Raw genomic sequence first — 17,385 nt, 5'->3', positions numbered from 1 at the left:
ATTATATAATAATACGAGGAAAAAAATGTTTATATAAAGCAAAAAAATTATAAATATCAAAAAAAAGGTGCCGGAACGCCGTTCCGGAGCGTTCCAGGAGAAAATAAGCACTGTATATATATATATATATATATATATATATATATATATATATATATATATATATATATATATATATATATATATATATATATATATATATATATATATATATATATATATATATATATATATATATATATATATATATATATATATATATATATATATATATATATATATATATATATATATATATATATATATATATATATATATATATATATATATATATATATATATATATATATATATATATATATATATATATATATATATAAATATATATATACATAAAAAAAAAAAAAAAAAAAAAGCTAATAATCTCTTTTTCATTCAACGTATAACTTGCAATATATTTATATAAAAAGATTTAAATTGTTTTAGCCATAATACTTTTATTAAATTTGTAGCCATAAAATTATTCATTTGTATTTTTCCGACCTAATGGCCGGAGTTAAGGAGCAATAACGTTGCTGCACATTGCTTTTAAGATCTCTGTTCTTATAAAAGTGTTGCGTGTTTGTCGCTTGTTGATCTGATGTTTTTCACGAATATTTCAAGTATAGAAAAAGCTTCTTACCTTTGTAAACAAAACAAGTATACTTTCAAGAACAGAGAAAGATATTTTTTTATCAATCTGCAACTCAGTACTGTAACATATTTTTTAAGATACTTATAATTACTGAGTTGTTAAGCATTTTATTAACCAGAGCTTTGCTGTTAATAGTTGTTACAAAAAGTTTGCTTTGTTTACGAAAAATCGCTTATTTTTTTTTTTTTTTCTCTGCATTTTTTGCCGTATAAAATTATAAATACAACCAATATTTCCAATGTATATAGAGCCGGAGCAAGAAAAAGACACAATTTGTCTTATCGCCAAGCCCCAAGATTAATTCCGTAAAAAATAAATAATTGCGTATAGAGTATATATATGTTACAAATATATATAAAATAAGACTTTATATTTAAAAAGGTAAAACAAAAACAATAAGTTACAGGGTCATAAAGAATTTTTTTTTTTTTTTTTTCTTAAAAAAAAAAAAAAGTTTAAAAATTAAAAAAAAAATTTATCTTAAAGTAATAAAATAATCAATAAAAAGTAAAATAACAAATTCTTAGAAATAAATATTAAATAAATAAGTAAATAAAGATTAATATAAATTTGCACAAAGTAAAACTTGCAATAAAAAAAATAAATAAAAAAAAAAAGGGTTTTTACCAATTTTTTTGTTTTTTTTTTGTTTTTTTTTAATTAATTAAGATTAAATACTAAAATTATTAATAAAACACAGAATTGAGAAGAAATTGAACCTTTCCAATTAATATATATACATATATATATATATATATATATACATATATATATATATATATATATATATATATATATATATATATATTTATATGTACTTAAGCATGCTTTAACCAAAACCATATGAGGGTTGGCAAGGATAAACTTTAAACTAAATCGAAAAAACATATCTGCGTCACCCGAAAAAGTCAAGCACTTCATCATCAACTAGGAGCATTTGCTTCAATTTTACTTTAAGTTCGTCAAGAGTTTCAAGAGTCTTAAGTTTATTAGATAGGATTTTATTCCATACTTTTGGTCCTCCAATGGATAATGAAAACTCAGTTGCGGCATAAAAGCTTTTCCAGTAAATATAGGTGTTGTTTGAGTATCTGGTTAAGTATCTATGTTTATTTATTTTAAATAACGAATTAATATTATTTAGTGTTGTTCTTTTATTAACTTTATACATGAAAATTAAAAGATGAAAAATATTTATTTGATAGACATTGAGTATATTCAGCTTTACAAATAGTTCTTTAGAGTGAGTAAAACGGCCTACATTAGTTATTATTCTCATTGCATGTTTTTATTTATTAAAAAGCTTTTAAATTTTGTTTTGATTTGTACTACACCAAGCAATGTTTGCGTAATTTAGATAACTATAAACAATTAAATCACTTTCAAAAATTGAATCACTATGAAAAATTGCTTTACATTGAATAAAGATATTTTAAGTGTAAATGTTAATTTTAAAAAAAATCACCTCTGTTATTAGTATCAAAATACATAATGTATAATATTTCCATGAATTGTTTTTTATATTGTTTATCAGATTTAAAAAACTTGAACTTTGAGTAAAGTTTTAGAACAACATAACCAGCCACATGTTAAATTACACTTAATTCCTTTTCATAAAAATTATTGCCTGGCATAATTTCACTATTAGATAATAATGTTATGTATTTGCCAGTTAGTAAAAAAACTTTACAATTGTAATTAATAAAAGAAAAATTTAGATGACTGCGGCTAGAAGAAGACAAAATTAGTCTTATCATTAAGCCCCGAAAAATGCATCATTATAAAATAAGATTTTCCAAGAAAATGCAAAAAATAAATAAAATATAAAATTTTTTACAATATTTAGCTTTTCAACTTTCAAAATATTTAGTAATTTAAAGAGTTAAATTTAAGAATTGGCTAGTAAAGTAAGAAATTATAAACTAAAAAATATAATTTTAGGTGGTTCAATTTACAAATAATTATATTTGAGTTAATCTCAATTCTTTATGTTGATGTTGTTTTAATAAGTTAACAAGCAGTTATACATGGAACTATAAGATTAATAAACATAACAAAGATAAAAAAATTACAATAATTACAAATTACAATCTGAAGTTTGAAAAACTGCAATAACATTTAATTACAAGTTAATTAATTGTTAGTATTGTTCGTAAATAATATAGTAAATTATATATATATAAATATAGTAAAATATAGTGAAAAATTAAAAATTTTAGAAGAAATTTGATTCGTTTTCAATTGTCATCAGCAATTGCCTAAGTTTTAATTTGAATTGGTTTAGAGAATAATTTGTTTTCAGTTTGTTATTTAATATAATATTCCATAGTTTAGGACCTCGGTTTGCAATTGAGAATTTAGTAACTGAATAATATATTTTGGATTGAGTATAATTGTTTTTTGAAAATCTGGTAAGGTATTCAGGTGTCTGATTTTTTTAAAAATTGAATTAAATAAAATTGGGCATATTTTTTTATCAAGTTTGAACATGAAGATAAGGACATGATAGAGTTTTAATTTATATACATTTAGAATATTGAGTTCATTAAATATTGTTCGAGTGTGAGTGAAACGATCTACGTTTGAGATTATCCTTATAGCATGTTTTTGTTTACTCAGCAATTTTTTTACTTTCGTTGAGTTAGTGCTGCACCAAGCAATCTTTGCGTAATTTAAGTAGCAGTGAATTAAAGAAAAGTAAAGGTTTTTCAAACAAGACAGATTTAAAAACTGTTTGGCTTTGTACAATATACCCAAATTTTTTTATATTTTATTTTCAATTAGTCCTATGTGGTCTTTCCAGGTTGCATTTTCATCTAATAACACGCCTAAAAACTTTATTGATTGTTCTCTTTTTATTAGTTTATTATCAATAAACAGATCCGGTAGTTTTAGGGAAATATATGCTTTTTTATGAAGACGATGGAGCAAAGTGTATTTAGTTTTATTGATATTTAAAGACAGTTTGTTTAACTTAAACCATTGGGTTAATTTGTCAAGTTCCTTATTTACAGTTGGAAACAATAAACTTATATCATTACTGGAACAAAACAAGTTGGTATCATCAGCAAACAAAATGGAGCTTAAGCTGTTAGAGAATTTGTTTAAATCGTTAACATAAACAAGAAATAAAAGTGGTCCTAAAATTGATCCTTGAGGGACACCACAGGTAGTTGTTTGATAATCAGTTTTTCCTCCGTCATATAATGCACTGCTTCCTATTAGTCAAATAACTCTCAAACCAGGACAAACTACTATTTATAATACCATAACTTTTGAGTTTTGATAGAAAGATTTGATGATTGACTGTACCAAAAGCTTTACTTAAATCAATGAACACCCCTAGGGTAAACTTGTCTTCATTAAATCTTTATATATATCATGAACAAGATGAGTGATTGCATGCTATGTGGAATGACCAGATTTAAACCCATGCTGTTTATTATAAAGAATATTATTAACATTTAAGAAAGAATATAGTCTATTATACATAACCCGCTATAATATTTTAGAAAAACAAGAAAGTATTGAGATTGGTCTATAATTGGCAACATCAGAAGGATCACCTAATTTTAATATTGGAATGACTTTAGCAATTTTTAGGTTATCAGGAAAAACACCTTGCTGTAAAGATAAATTAAAAATGTGCAATAGTGGAATTGTGATATGTTAAATTGGTTTGATAATGACATTACTACTTATATCATGAAATCCTAAACTTTTATTAGGCTTTAATAAAGAGACTGCGTGTAATAATTCTTTTTCTATAAGTTTATAATTAGACATATATCTAGTGTTGGTTGAGGTTAAGTATGAATGGAAACTTACTAGAGTGGTTTCTATATTTGATGATAAAGTAGGCCCTATATTTACAAAAAACTGATTTAGAGCTTCAGCTACTAAGGATTTATTTATAATACGATTAATATTTATTTTAAGATTTTCAGGAAGTAAATTTCTGCATAATTTTTTTTTCCGATTACCTCATTAATGATATTCCACGTTTTTTTGGAATCATTTTGTGTTTTAATAATTGATCAGAATAAAAATGTTTTTTTGAGCGCTTTAAAATTGATTCAAACAGCCGTTTATATTTTTTATAATTGTTTTCATTTTTAAGAGTTCTTTTTTTAAGAAACTTATTATATAAACGTTGTTTTTTTTAGAAGATTTAAGAATACCCCTCGTTATCCAGGGGTTTAGAAGTGTTTTAGCTTTGATTACTTTAGTAACTACTGGAAATGCCTTGTTATAAAAATTAAAAAATTGAGTGAGAAATATATTATACGCTTTATTAGTGTTTAGATTAAGTTGAAGGGTATCCCAGTTAACACAGGATAGAAGATTATGATAGTGACAAATGGAAACTTCGTTTACTAAACGTGTTTTTTTCGTGTAATTTTTTTTTTCTTTTATTTTGATCATCATTTCTGTTTTTTTGGGATAAATAAAAATCAGAAATCTCAGACTTAAATATTCCCGTCCTTATTTTTGTATTTATAAACTCATTTGTAATAATTTGATCTAAAGAAGTTGCACTTTCCCTAGTTATTCGTGTTGGTTTATTGATTAGTGAAATACAGTTATTTTGAAATATGATGTTAAAGAAATTTTTTTTTTTTTTATTTTTCTGTAATCTAATATATTGAGATTGATATCACCAACAATATAAACCGCTTTATTTATAGATGATTTGTTTTTAATTATATTTTTGATGTGATTTTCAAATACCTTGATGTTTCCTGAGGGCGGTCGGTATAAAGCATGGACGACAATGTTTTTTGAGGTTTTATTAATGATTTCAATGCATAACGATTCGTAATCATTTGTGATTAAACTTAAATCTGTTTTAACTTTGAATAATATTGAATTTTTTATGTATATACACAAACCCCCACCTTCTTTTTTCGATGCTCTTATTTGATGAATCGCTTTATAATTAGGTAAATGAAAATTAGAATTGTTTTCAGTGTTTTAATCGTGACACCATGTCTCACTTATACAATTTATTTGAAATTTAATATCAATGTTTATAAAAACTGTGTAAACGACTCAAAATTTTTTTGAATACTTCTAATATTAATATGAAGTAATGAAAAGAAATTTTTCTCCATACCGTTATCAATTTTTTTTGAATTTGGGTTATAGTATGACGGGTTAATATTTTTATATATTTTTTAAACGTTTTACTTTGGCTTTAAAGTTAAGTAATTTGATTACAATTGTTCTTGGCTTTACATTGCCAATTGAACCAGTTCTGGGAGCTCTTTCTATGATTACGTCTTTTACATTAAGATTGTTTTCAAATAGGTTTATTATTTTTATTTCTGTATCATCCCAACTTTAATTTTCATTTTCTTTGACTCCTTCGATTCGAAGATTATATCGCTTTTAGCAATTTTCAAGTTGTCTAATTTTATTTTTTTCGTTTTTTCCCATGTTTGTATTTGATCCTATGTTTGAATTCAGGCTCATTTTTTCTATTATCTTTTTTTATAATGCTCTTTTTTTTTTTTTTGTCGTTGCAATCTTGGTAAAACGTTAGACTTTCCTCGATTTCTTTTTGAGTTTTTTCATATTTTATTAATTGATTGTTAGTTATTTTAAGATCAGTATTTCGGTTTTCGTTTTCTTTTTTTAAATCTTTGAAAGTATCTTTTAATTTACTACTTTCTTTTACCAATCTACCGATTCGATAATTAGATAGTTTTAAATTTGCACTTATTAACGCTAATATATCTTTTTGTTGCTTACGGAACATTTCTTGAAATATTTCTTGGTGTTTTCTTTTTCGATAGAAGTCATATTTGATAAAAATACAACGTATATAGGATATTAAATTATAAATAAACAAGAAGTTGCAAATTTATCATTTGTATCTTTTTTGATAATTTAATTATTTTTCAAAATACACGTCCGTTCACTTTCGCGTTTTTTGAAGTGTTATGTAGTTGAAGTAGATAATGTTAGATGATGTATTATGTTTACTTTGTGAAAAATCTTAAAGAATTTGATTGGCATTTTTAATAATTTTATTAAGTGTTGGTTAATAAAACATCATCAAGCTTGGAAAGCAATAAGATTTTATGAAGAAGCCCATGAAACTAAGAATAAAATTTTTTCATCACATACTTTGAAATAATAATCTGCAGTTTTTTTTAAAACTGAAACTAACGCTCTGCTTTGAAAATTTAACTCTTTCTTTTTTTTCAAAGAATTTCTTCAGGCAAACATAAATTATTATTATTTTGTATTTTGCCATAAAAAAAACATTTACAAAATTAGACTGAAATAAAATGTATATACACTGCTAGGGCTAGAAGAAGACAAATTCAGCCTTATCGCGAAGCCCCATAAATCATTTGACAATTTGTAAGCAGACTATTCAACATTTTTTTTTTATTAGATCAAGATGACAAAATGTTATGGAGTTTTTATCTTTGCTAAATAGGTTGATGAGTTTGTGTTTCGAAGATTTATGTCTTTTTAGGCATATTTCGTTTTGTAAATTTTACAACACAAGTTGTAAGAAAACTTGGATACCAATCAATCTTTAAATAATAATACATCTAGATCTTGTTCAATTTCCTTGTTATTGTCAAAAACTCCATCAGCTATATACATATCTTCAAGCTGTGTTGCTATATAATAAAGAATTTATATAGTATATAAATTTGATTGCTTATTTTTTAAAGTTGTGCAAGGTAAACAGGCCAAATATCAAGCTTCAAATTGAAACGACAAAATAATGGAAACGGACCGTTTTTTCAGACTATCTATTTTTTATGAGTATGATGAGACTAATACTAAAAGATTGTATTACACAAATTGTATAAATTTGATTATTTTAAAGTCTTGTTTTTTAGATTTTTTCTGCTATAATAGGGTTATAATAGAACTTTTTACATTATTTGACAGTCTTAATTATAAATAAAACGTCAAGTATTTATGTGTGTAATAAATAAAAATTACCCGAGCACAAAATATTAAAACGTTTTATCATTCTTTGTACATCAAAGTAAATCAACTTTATAACAATCACTATTATAACAAAACAACAGCTAAGATAAATACTTAATGTTTGAATGCGTTTGAAAGCTCTTATTTTAATTTAAGATAGTATTTTTATATTGAGGCTTAAGGATTGACGTTTAAAACATTAAAGAAACAAAATACGGTTTAATAATATTTCATTATAACGACATTGCAGAGAATACTCAATTGATTCAATAACTCGATTTCAGTTAAAAAAAAAAGGTAACATTTTTTCTTTAATAGATTTTTTATTCGAAAGTTTTTCATAACAAATGAAAGAATACTAAAACTGGCAATAATATTGTAATACAATTGAATCCAAAAAGTCGTGTTTGTGGCATAATACTGTGATTTAAAATTTCTCATTAAAATACTTTTCAAGAAAAGTCTTATTTAATCAAGCTATAGACAGAATGCCAAAAATTTACTTTTTTATCCAAAATTTATTCAATAGACAGTATCTTTTGAAATAAAAAATTTTATTTTCTACCAGATTTTTTATACATACATATAAAAAGTAGCAAACTGGTACATAATATTTTATTTTGGTGATACCTTTTCAATATATATTGTCTAGACTAGTAAACTACAAAAATATGAGCCAGCTGTATCTGATTTTAGTTTTTTCACTAATACTTCATTTTTTTTTTTTTTTTGTAATTTATTTTGTCACTATTTATTTTACATACAATTAACTTTAATACGTTTATAAATACAAGTATAATTATATGTATACACTTATAAATAAGATTAAAAAAAAAATTAAAATAATGGCAGGAGCAAGTAGAAGACTGCAGTCTTATCAATCAGGCCCCTTTCATTTGTAACTTTGCGTGAGATAACCGTGACATAAAAAATTCGTAGAATTTTTTAATAAGTAGAAATAAGTAGAAATAAACTAAAAACAAAGCCTTTTACATACCGATCTGATACATGAGTATAGAAAAGAAATAAAAAACTATTTGTATTGTAATATAATCATCGTTTGTGGTCATTCAAAAGGGATTAATTCGTTTTAGTTAGTTATGATTAATTTGATCTTTAAAAATAAGAGAGTATGTTGATGTCATTTAAGTTAAATAGGTGCTGTTTGACTGCTGCTTTAAAGAGATTTGATAACTTCATGTTTTTTATTTCCTCTTTAAGGATCGATTTCCATAACCGTGGTCCTCGGGATAAGATAGGGAAGTCAGTATTTTAAGTAAAGCCATCAGTTATCTTATGTATATTTTATTAAAGTATCTCAACAATTTATTAAAAATTACATTGTTAGTGGCATGATATTTTTTAAATTGCAAGAGGGGTCAAAAAAAACTTAAATCTTGGATATCTCTAACTTAAATAAAAATCGTAAGGGGTATACGTGTTGAAGAAAAGATAAAGACATTTAAATGTTTTGTTTATTGCAATATAATTTTGCAGCATCTATGAAACTTTAAAAAATAAAAACCATTTTACACTAATGTTATAAACTTCTGGTGAAGCAATTTAATCTAAGTGCAATTTTAAAAGAAGTGCAATATGCTGTTTTAAGTTGCATGTTTTTCCGCATACCACCTGGTTTAATATAGAAATAGACAATAAAATGGTTATGCAAACTAAAAATTTTATTTGCGTTTTACAAATATAGGAAGTTCTCGTCAATTAAGGAAATTTAAACCTATCGGCTTTCAAACTAAAAATCTTATGCGACTACTGTTCTTAATTCCATGAAATGTTTCAAAAAGTGTTGCAAGAGTGAGCGGCGCCCAAAGCATTTTTGGTCTTTGAGATAGCTAACTTCCAGATATTGAGCAAACTCCAAACATTTTTGTATTTATACTTATGTCAAATAAGGATGCTTTGCAAAAAATTGCGATGATTGGAGCTTGGGAACAAAAAAAGCCCCAAAAAATTAGCCCCTTCCTGCCCCAAACATGAGAGTAACAAGTTGACGAAATATTTTTTGTATTATTTTTAACTAGACTTATATTCATCAATAAATTTTAAGTTTCATAGTATTATCTCTCAGAGTTCAAAAATTATGACAATATAAAATTTGCAACCCCCTCAAATTGAGGAGGGTTTAAACTTTATATGGTGATAATTTTTGAACGCTAAAATATTTTACTATGAAATTTAAAATTTATCGATGAATATAAGTCTAGTTGAAAACAATACAAAAAAGTTTCATGAACTTGTTGCTCTCACGTTTGGGGCAGGAAGTGGTTAAATTTTTAAGGCTTTTTTGTTCCCAAGCTCCAATCATCACAATTTTTCGCAAGTCGTTATTTAACATAAGTATAAACATATAAATGTTTGGAGTTTGCTCCACATCTTAAAGTTTTCTATCTCAAAGACCAAAAAATGCTTTGGGCGCCTCTGGCAAGAGTTGCAACTGCTATCTACTGTTTTTCTGCCGTTGGATTAATGTTTCAACGTCAAATAATATTTCAAAATTCATTTAGTTGGATGCATGATGTCTTGTAGTGCATTTGCTGCCAATTTTCTTTTAACTCAAACTCTAAACGGATGGAAAAACAAGAGTATTTCCCTAATTACTTTTAGAAAAGAAATAATTGAGTTAAAAAAATGTTGGTGCTAACTTTTTATGATAATCACAGATGTCTTAAAAACTAAAATTTGTTTCAATGGTGCAAAAAAAAGCAAGTTTATTTAATAAGTTTGCCATCGAATGATATGCACGTTTTACGAATGGCAGATGTTCCTATGTTTGGAGAAACAAAACATGGTTGGGAAAAAGAAACATGTGAAAGGAAACAAATAAATCAAAAAAAAAAGGAAATTAAAGAGATGTTATTTGGTTAAATTTTTAAAATTGATGAATATCTATATCATAAAGCCCGAAAAAAATTTTTAACACACGGGCATTTATACATTCAATGATCAAAGTGTATATAGTTGTCTTGGAAGAAATATTCCCGCCAAAGCAGTTAAATATATAACGGTTATCAGTAACAAAGTCATAATTTCTGACATATTTCCTGACAACTGAGCTCATTTGTTACACAAGTTAGCATTTGTAAACTCATAATACTTGTGCTTGGGTGAAAACCATGATGTATTAGTGAGTGTTGAAAAAATGCATAAAGTAAAAATACTAAATCAAAACCATATATCAATTGAATACGGTTTTCTTAATAAAAGATTTTTATTGAAATTTATTATTATTATTCCAACATTAAAATTAATGCATTAGGGTATATCAATTTCAATATCTTAAATGTTGAGACATTATAGAACTAACAGAAACTAAAAAAATTCAATTTTTTATACAGAACAACGAATACAAGTTGAAACAATAGATTTGAATGTAATGTTACGTTTAATTAATTCGGCATTATATTCTTTTGGGTACCGTTTGCTTTCATCCCACGGATGAAAGCAAACGGATAAACTACTTAACAATGTATAACAAATGCGGATAAACTACTTAACAATGTATAACCATAGCCATTCAAGTTTCCCAACTTTACATGCAAACTCACTTAAGAGCTGAATACAAATAAAAATTTTATTTTGATCGCTTAGTTTAAATTTGACATTTCAAAACCTGATTTCTCTATGTCTTTATTTTTATCAGTTGATAGCTTTCTTTGACAATAAGTGAAATTAAATAAACGAAAGAATTTAAAGAATCTTAGTACGCTCAGGGTGAATACATTTTCCAAAAGTTGATAAACTTCCCCTCCTTCGTAAGAAGCACATGATAGTAAATGTTAAACAAAAAAAACTTTACAAGATCAGAAAATTTATAGCAAGCTCTCTAAACATTGACTGTTAAAATGATTTTTTTATATAAAAATATATTTAAAAGTTGCGACCAAAAAAAATTATTAGATATTTACAAAATTGTTGAGGAATAAATTTTAATCCATAAATTTTAAGAAAGCCAAAATTTCAACTCTAAAAAATTTGTTTAAAATGGTTTTTAATCTTTTTCAATTTACTTGTTTTTATATTTGTACTTGTATAAAGGTTACAAGAAGGAATCTTTATATACTCATAGAAAATTAATGAAAAAATTGCATCCTGCAAAATATATAATAAAATAAATAAAGAGGTAAGCTTGTATAAACAAAACTTCAATTTTATAAATATATTAAAGCAAGCAAGCATAATTTCATAATTGGTAAAAATTTACTAATTATAAAGTAACATAAACTAGTTAAGATGCTATAGCCAATAAATAAAGCATTACTCGATCAAATAACTTAATCCAAGTTAATCCAAACTTTTAATTAAATTGTTTATTTTTATTTAAATCTTAATGCGTAAATTGAATCGTTCAAAATAAACTAGTGCAAAAAAGCTACTTTTCAATTTTAAATTCTTTTATAAACAAGAAAAAGAACTTAAAAATTAATATACTCCATAATTCCACACTTTTGAAAAATAGCCACATCGTAAAAGCATACTGATATAAAATTTGATTCATGATTGTACTTTTTTACAAATAATTTAAAAGACGTTGTTTCAAACCTCGCACTCCTTGACCTGAAGTATGAAATTTGACAGTTAGCTGGTCCAAGAAAGTCAAAAAACTAAATAATTGAGATTCATTAAAACAAAGAAATTATATACAATAAATGACTAAATGAAACAGAAATTAACATTAAAATCATGGCTTTTTCCAGTATTAAAATGAACAATGCTGCATTCTATATTTAAATCAGAACTAATGGAAAATTTACAAATTTCTTTGTTATAATGATTATAAATATTATTTGCATCTATGTTAATTTTATTTTCATTTTTTCAACAAGAAAATTATCGAGATGTAAACTTTTTGAATATTTAGTTCTTTCTAACTTGTGTTTAATTGCACCAGCTGGCAAACGTTCAAGGTTGCAAAAATCTAATGAGAATAGATCCTAATAATATTTTCTGAATTTTTATTAAGTTTCTTTGCATTTTGAAATGTTTGTTCGCGTTTTGATCCAAGTAAGCTTGCGAAAAGTTTAATAAATCTAGTTTTGAAAAGATTGTTTTAACAGAGTATTCTGTTGATATTATACTCAAATATAATTCCAATAAGGTGCCCCTGTGGCTCTTATTGGAATTATATTTGAGTTTTAATTTTTTTAAAAAAGTCAAAACCCATTGACATAAAAAATGTGTTTTTCGCAAGATTTTTTAGTTATTAATTCTAAAGGCACGTTGTATATAAATTCAAGCACTTGTGGCTTTTATGTTTCTAATTATTTACCTTTAACTATCAAAATATGGTGGTATGTTAAGAGTTTTTCTTTCTGAAAACTTAGTTTACATGTCAAAAATACGATTTACCACTAAGTTTTTTGTGATGTTATAAAACACAATATTTTCAAAATCTTTTAGAGCATAAGTCAAGGAATGTTTCCACATTGTCTAAAAATTGTTAAAGTAGTTTCTATCTTCAAGACCGGAGATCTCACTAACATAAATAGTTTATTGGCTCTCTCAGATTTCTCAAAAATTTCAGGAAAATTAAGGTTTAATCGAATTTACGTCTATGTTATTAATGGTAATATCGTATACAAAAACCAATTTGGTTTTGAAAATATTAGTTCAACAGAATACTCTGTTACACACTTTTCCAACTTACGTGCAACATTTCAGAATCTTTTAAAAAATCTCATTTCACATTAGGAGTATTTATTGGCTTATCTTAAGCTTTTAATACCGTCAACTATCAAGTTCTAATTGAGAAATTATTATCATATGGAGTAAAAAAAAACACCCTTGGCTGATTGAAAAGCTAACAAATTGTAAGCAATATGTTTATAATAAAATACCTTTTTTTATAACTTGTTCATAAACGTGTAACATTTTATCATTTATCATTATATGACTTTATCATAGAGCCATAAAATAATATAATTATATAACTGTTTTTATAAAGTAATGAAAGAGATATCAAACAAGGTATGGCTCTTTTATGCGTAAATTACTTCACACAACTCTTATCAAAAAATATAATTTACTTACATTTAAAAGTAATTTTTTTTTTTTTTACATAAATTATATAACATGTAAAACTTTATTACTAAAGTTTTTTAAATAAGTAAATGTTACTTGAAAAAGTGATTTATTTTATGGGCATCGTCTGATAAAATAGTTTTTAAAAAATTATAAATCATTTAAACTATCTGAGATAAGCTATATAATAAAAGGAGTGTTTATCAGATATAATCTTTTTATTGCATTTTATTATATATAATCCATTTAAAAAAAGATGATAACAAAAGCCGGTAGTGGGCACACTAATAACCTTTTCGTAGCGTTGGTGTCTAACCCGCTCAAGGAAGATTAGAAAACTAAAATCTTGTTCAATTGCTTTAGAATAAACATTTAATTTTTTAATCGTTAGCTTGACTTGACAAGTTGTTTGTCGATTATCAGCGGTCCCGAATAAGCGCGATTGATTTTTCACTACCTTCCACACAAGCTAGAGCTTCCACACAAGCTAGAAACTTTCAGCACTTGTGTTAATTTGATAAACGTACATGATAAAATTTTTTTCAGAGCAAACCGGAGAAATACGCTTTTTTGAATTTCTTTTTTTTTTTTTTACTTTATCTTTTAGACTTGGTAGAACTCTGGCAGCATTTGTGTAATCCCGATGAACATGCATGTTAAATTTTTTCCTGGCTAAGGGGGGCCTCATCCTAATTTTTTTCTCAAAAAGTTTTTTCGTTGGGATTTATAACTTTTGGTTGGGGTTTAGAATGAAAGACTTTTTATAATATAGCTTTGAAAAGACATTTTTTTGATTTACTTGTTTCATTATTGACTATGTCGAGAGGAAATAGATAAGTGGTCCTGATAAAACTTTACCATAATTGAACCGGTCAAATTGGTAGCATTGCTGCTGATTATCGCTTCTCTTATTCAGCGTGTTCGTTGTTAACAACCGCATTGAAGATAAGATCTTAGTTAACAACCACGTAACAAAAATCAAAATTAATTTTTTTCTTTATTTATAAATAGCCAATCAAAAAACTGTTGTCTGGAACAAACTAATTTCAATAAGTCCATTGCAGACAACAATTATTCCAGTTAGTCATTTTTAGGAGAAACTTAACAACCGCGCTGAATAAAAAAAGCCAAAATACAAAGCCTAAAATAAAATCGCAAAATGCAGAGCAATTCCCTGTTTTTTTAAACGAATTAGAAATTAAACTTTTACACTTTTAGATAACTTATGTAAATAACATCAAGAAAAATTAAAAAAAAAAAAAATTAAAGTTAAAAAGGCAGTAGTAAAAGTAATTAACTTTAAGGTGGAATACCCCTCAGAAATATAAAAATTTTGGAAAAAAAATATTGTTTTCTTATTTTGTGCAAAATTTATCAGAGATTCACAATCTCAGAACCATTTAAAAAAATTTGTTATAGATCTTTATTAAACTAGAATTTATTGAACCCTAAAAATTTTAACTTCCATAACAACCGCCATAGCAACGGCACTTTTTTTCATTATAACTAAAAAATCCACTAAAAATCTTGTTATCTGTTTGGAAAACATACTTAAATAAGTAAATTTATTTTCTATTGTTTAAAACCACTTTAGAATAAAAGCAATCACTGGAATGTCCATTTTTATTCTTTTAAAATGGTTAAGGCTTATAGAGTTAAACAAAGAACTAAAGGAAATAAAAGGAAACAAATGTTTTATGGAACGAAGAAATTAGTAGTAAATAGTGTGGATATGGATGTAAATAAAAGCAATGTAAGCATAGAGTCAATTTGTGTAGATATGAATGTAAATATTACTAAAAGTGTTGAAGATATAAATGTAAATATGATGAGAACTGTTGATTTTAATGTAATTGGTTCTGATCAAATTAGTGCTTCTGCTAAAAAAATTAAAAACATTTCATCATCAAGACCCACAATATTGAGTAGTTTAATTACAGGATACCGTTTCATTGATTTAGAAATACTTAACTGTGTAGTTTCTACCCTTACATGTCCAGAATGCATGTTATTAGAGCTATTTCTTTCAGAAAACGAAAACAAGAGAAAAGGTCTAGCTTCTTGTCTCTATATTAACTGTTTTATTTGTAATTACTCAAAAGAATTTGTCTTATAGACATTCAACAAACAAAAAAATATTAATATAAATACCAGGGCTGTATATGCCATGAGATCATGCGGTCAAGGTTATTCTGGATTTTTAAGATTTGTTAAATTGATGGATATGCCGAAACCAATGACTATTAACAATTATAATAAAATTGATTTAAAATTAACTAATGCAGTAAAATGTGTAGCTGAAGTCACAATGATGGATGCTGCTCAAGAATTAAAAGGTTTGAAAAATGATCATTTTGTTTTAAACTCCATTACTGACCGTTTGCTCAATCCAATTGATGTTGCAGTATCATGTGATGGAACTTGGCAGCGACGAGGCTACTCCTCAGTTAATGGAGTTGTTTCTGTTATTTCAATGGAAACAGGCAAAGTATTAGATGTTGAAGCAATAAATAAGGTATGTAAAGTTTGTTTTCTTAAAGTACACTTAAGAAAAGAAAACTCATTTGTCTATGAAAAATGGCACAATAAACACAAATGTTAACTGAAATTTATGGTGATGGAGATAGCAAGGGTTATGATGCTGTTAAAATTGTTTATGAAGGTGTACAAGTAAACAATTGTGAATGTATTGAACATGTTCAAAAAAGAGTTGGAACACGTTTACGTAACATAAAAAAAAGGAAAAAGGTCTAGGTGGTCGCGGAAAATTGACCATTGATTGTCTCCAAAATATTTACGGCAGAGCAATTCGCCATAACAAAAATCTGCTATAAGAGCTACGCTTTATCATGTCGCCTCATCAAAAAATGAAAATTTACATTTTCCTCACTGTCCTGAAGGTGCAGGTAGTTGGTTTTGGTACTATCGCGACAAAGCAAATCATACCTCAACATATAAGCCTGGCCCTGATTTACCTATATCAATTGTTTGGAAACTTAAACCAATTTATGATGAGTTAAGTAATGACATTCTTTTAAAAAAATGTCTTCATTTTTTTAAAAGAATGTCATTACAGTTAAGTAATGACATTTTTTTTAAAGACTTTTTTTTTGTTACCCAAAGTAATAACGAATCATTTAACATGACAATATGAGATCGTATACCAAGGTCATTATGTTTCGCTTTCACATCTTCAGTTTGGTACTTTTGATGCAGTAGCCCATTTTAACATTGGTAAACAAGCTAGTGTGTTAATTTAAAAAAAAATGGATTTGACACCTGGAATGTACTTGTTAGAAGGGTGTAGGCAAATAAATAAAAAACGATTATATTTAGCCAGATATAAAAAATTGAACCACGTATAAAAACGCAGACAAGTAATTTAAGGAAAAAAGAAGAATAGATATGATAAAACTCTTGAAAAAGAAGAAAACCCATATCAAACTGGTGCATTCTAAGATTTATCTCATTTATTTTATTAAGATTTGCATATATATATATATATATATATATATATATATATATATATATATATATATATATATATATATATATATATATATATATATTTTATAGAAATTTTATATGTAAGCATTTTTAAAAGCTGTTTTTCTCAGATGGAGGTTTATAAAGACGCCGGTCTAACATATCTAAAAAACCACAAGTGGTGTAAAGATAAAATTTTAAGTATGAAT

General features: G+C 25.8%; 1 long non-coding RNA gene across 2 annotated transcripts in view; it reads left to right on the top strand.

Annotated features, from left to right (window-relative positions):
- LOC136083953 (uncharacterized) overlaps positions 1-17,385 on the top strand; it is a 41,821-nt gene that overhangs the window by 22,906 nt on the left and 1,530 nt on the right. The window contains exon 1 of one of the 2 annotated variants that reach the window (XR_010640228.1): positions 5,311-7,951. The exons of the other annotated variant lie outside the window; for it this stretch is intronic. This is a non-coding gene — a long non-coding RNA (uncharacterized LOC136083953). Of the gene's footprint in view, positions 1-5,310; positions 7,952-17,385 lie in introns of those variants that run through there. 2 annotated transcript variants of the gene reach the window in all.

Source organism: Hydra vulgaris, chromosome 08 (assembly GCF_038396675.1).
Source record: "Hydra vulgaris chromosome 08, alternate assembly HydraT2T_AEP".
In the NCBI taxonomy this organism is placed as follows: Eukaryota; Metazoa; Cnidaria; class Hydrozoa; order Anthoathecata; family Hydridae; genus Hydra; species Hydra vulgaris.
This window is presented reverse-complemented; position numbering and strand designations above follow the sequence as displayed.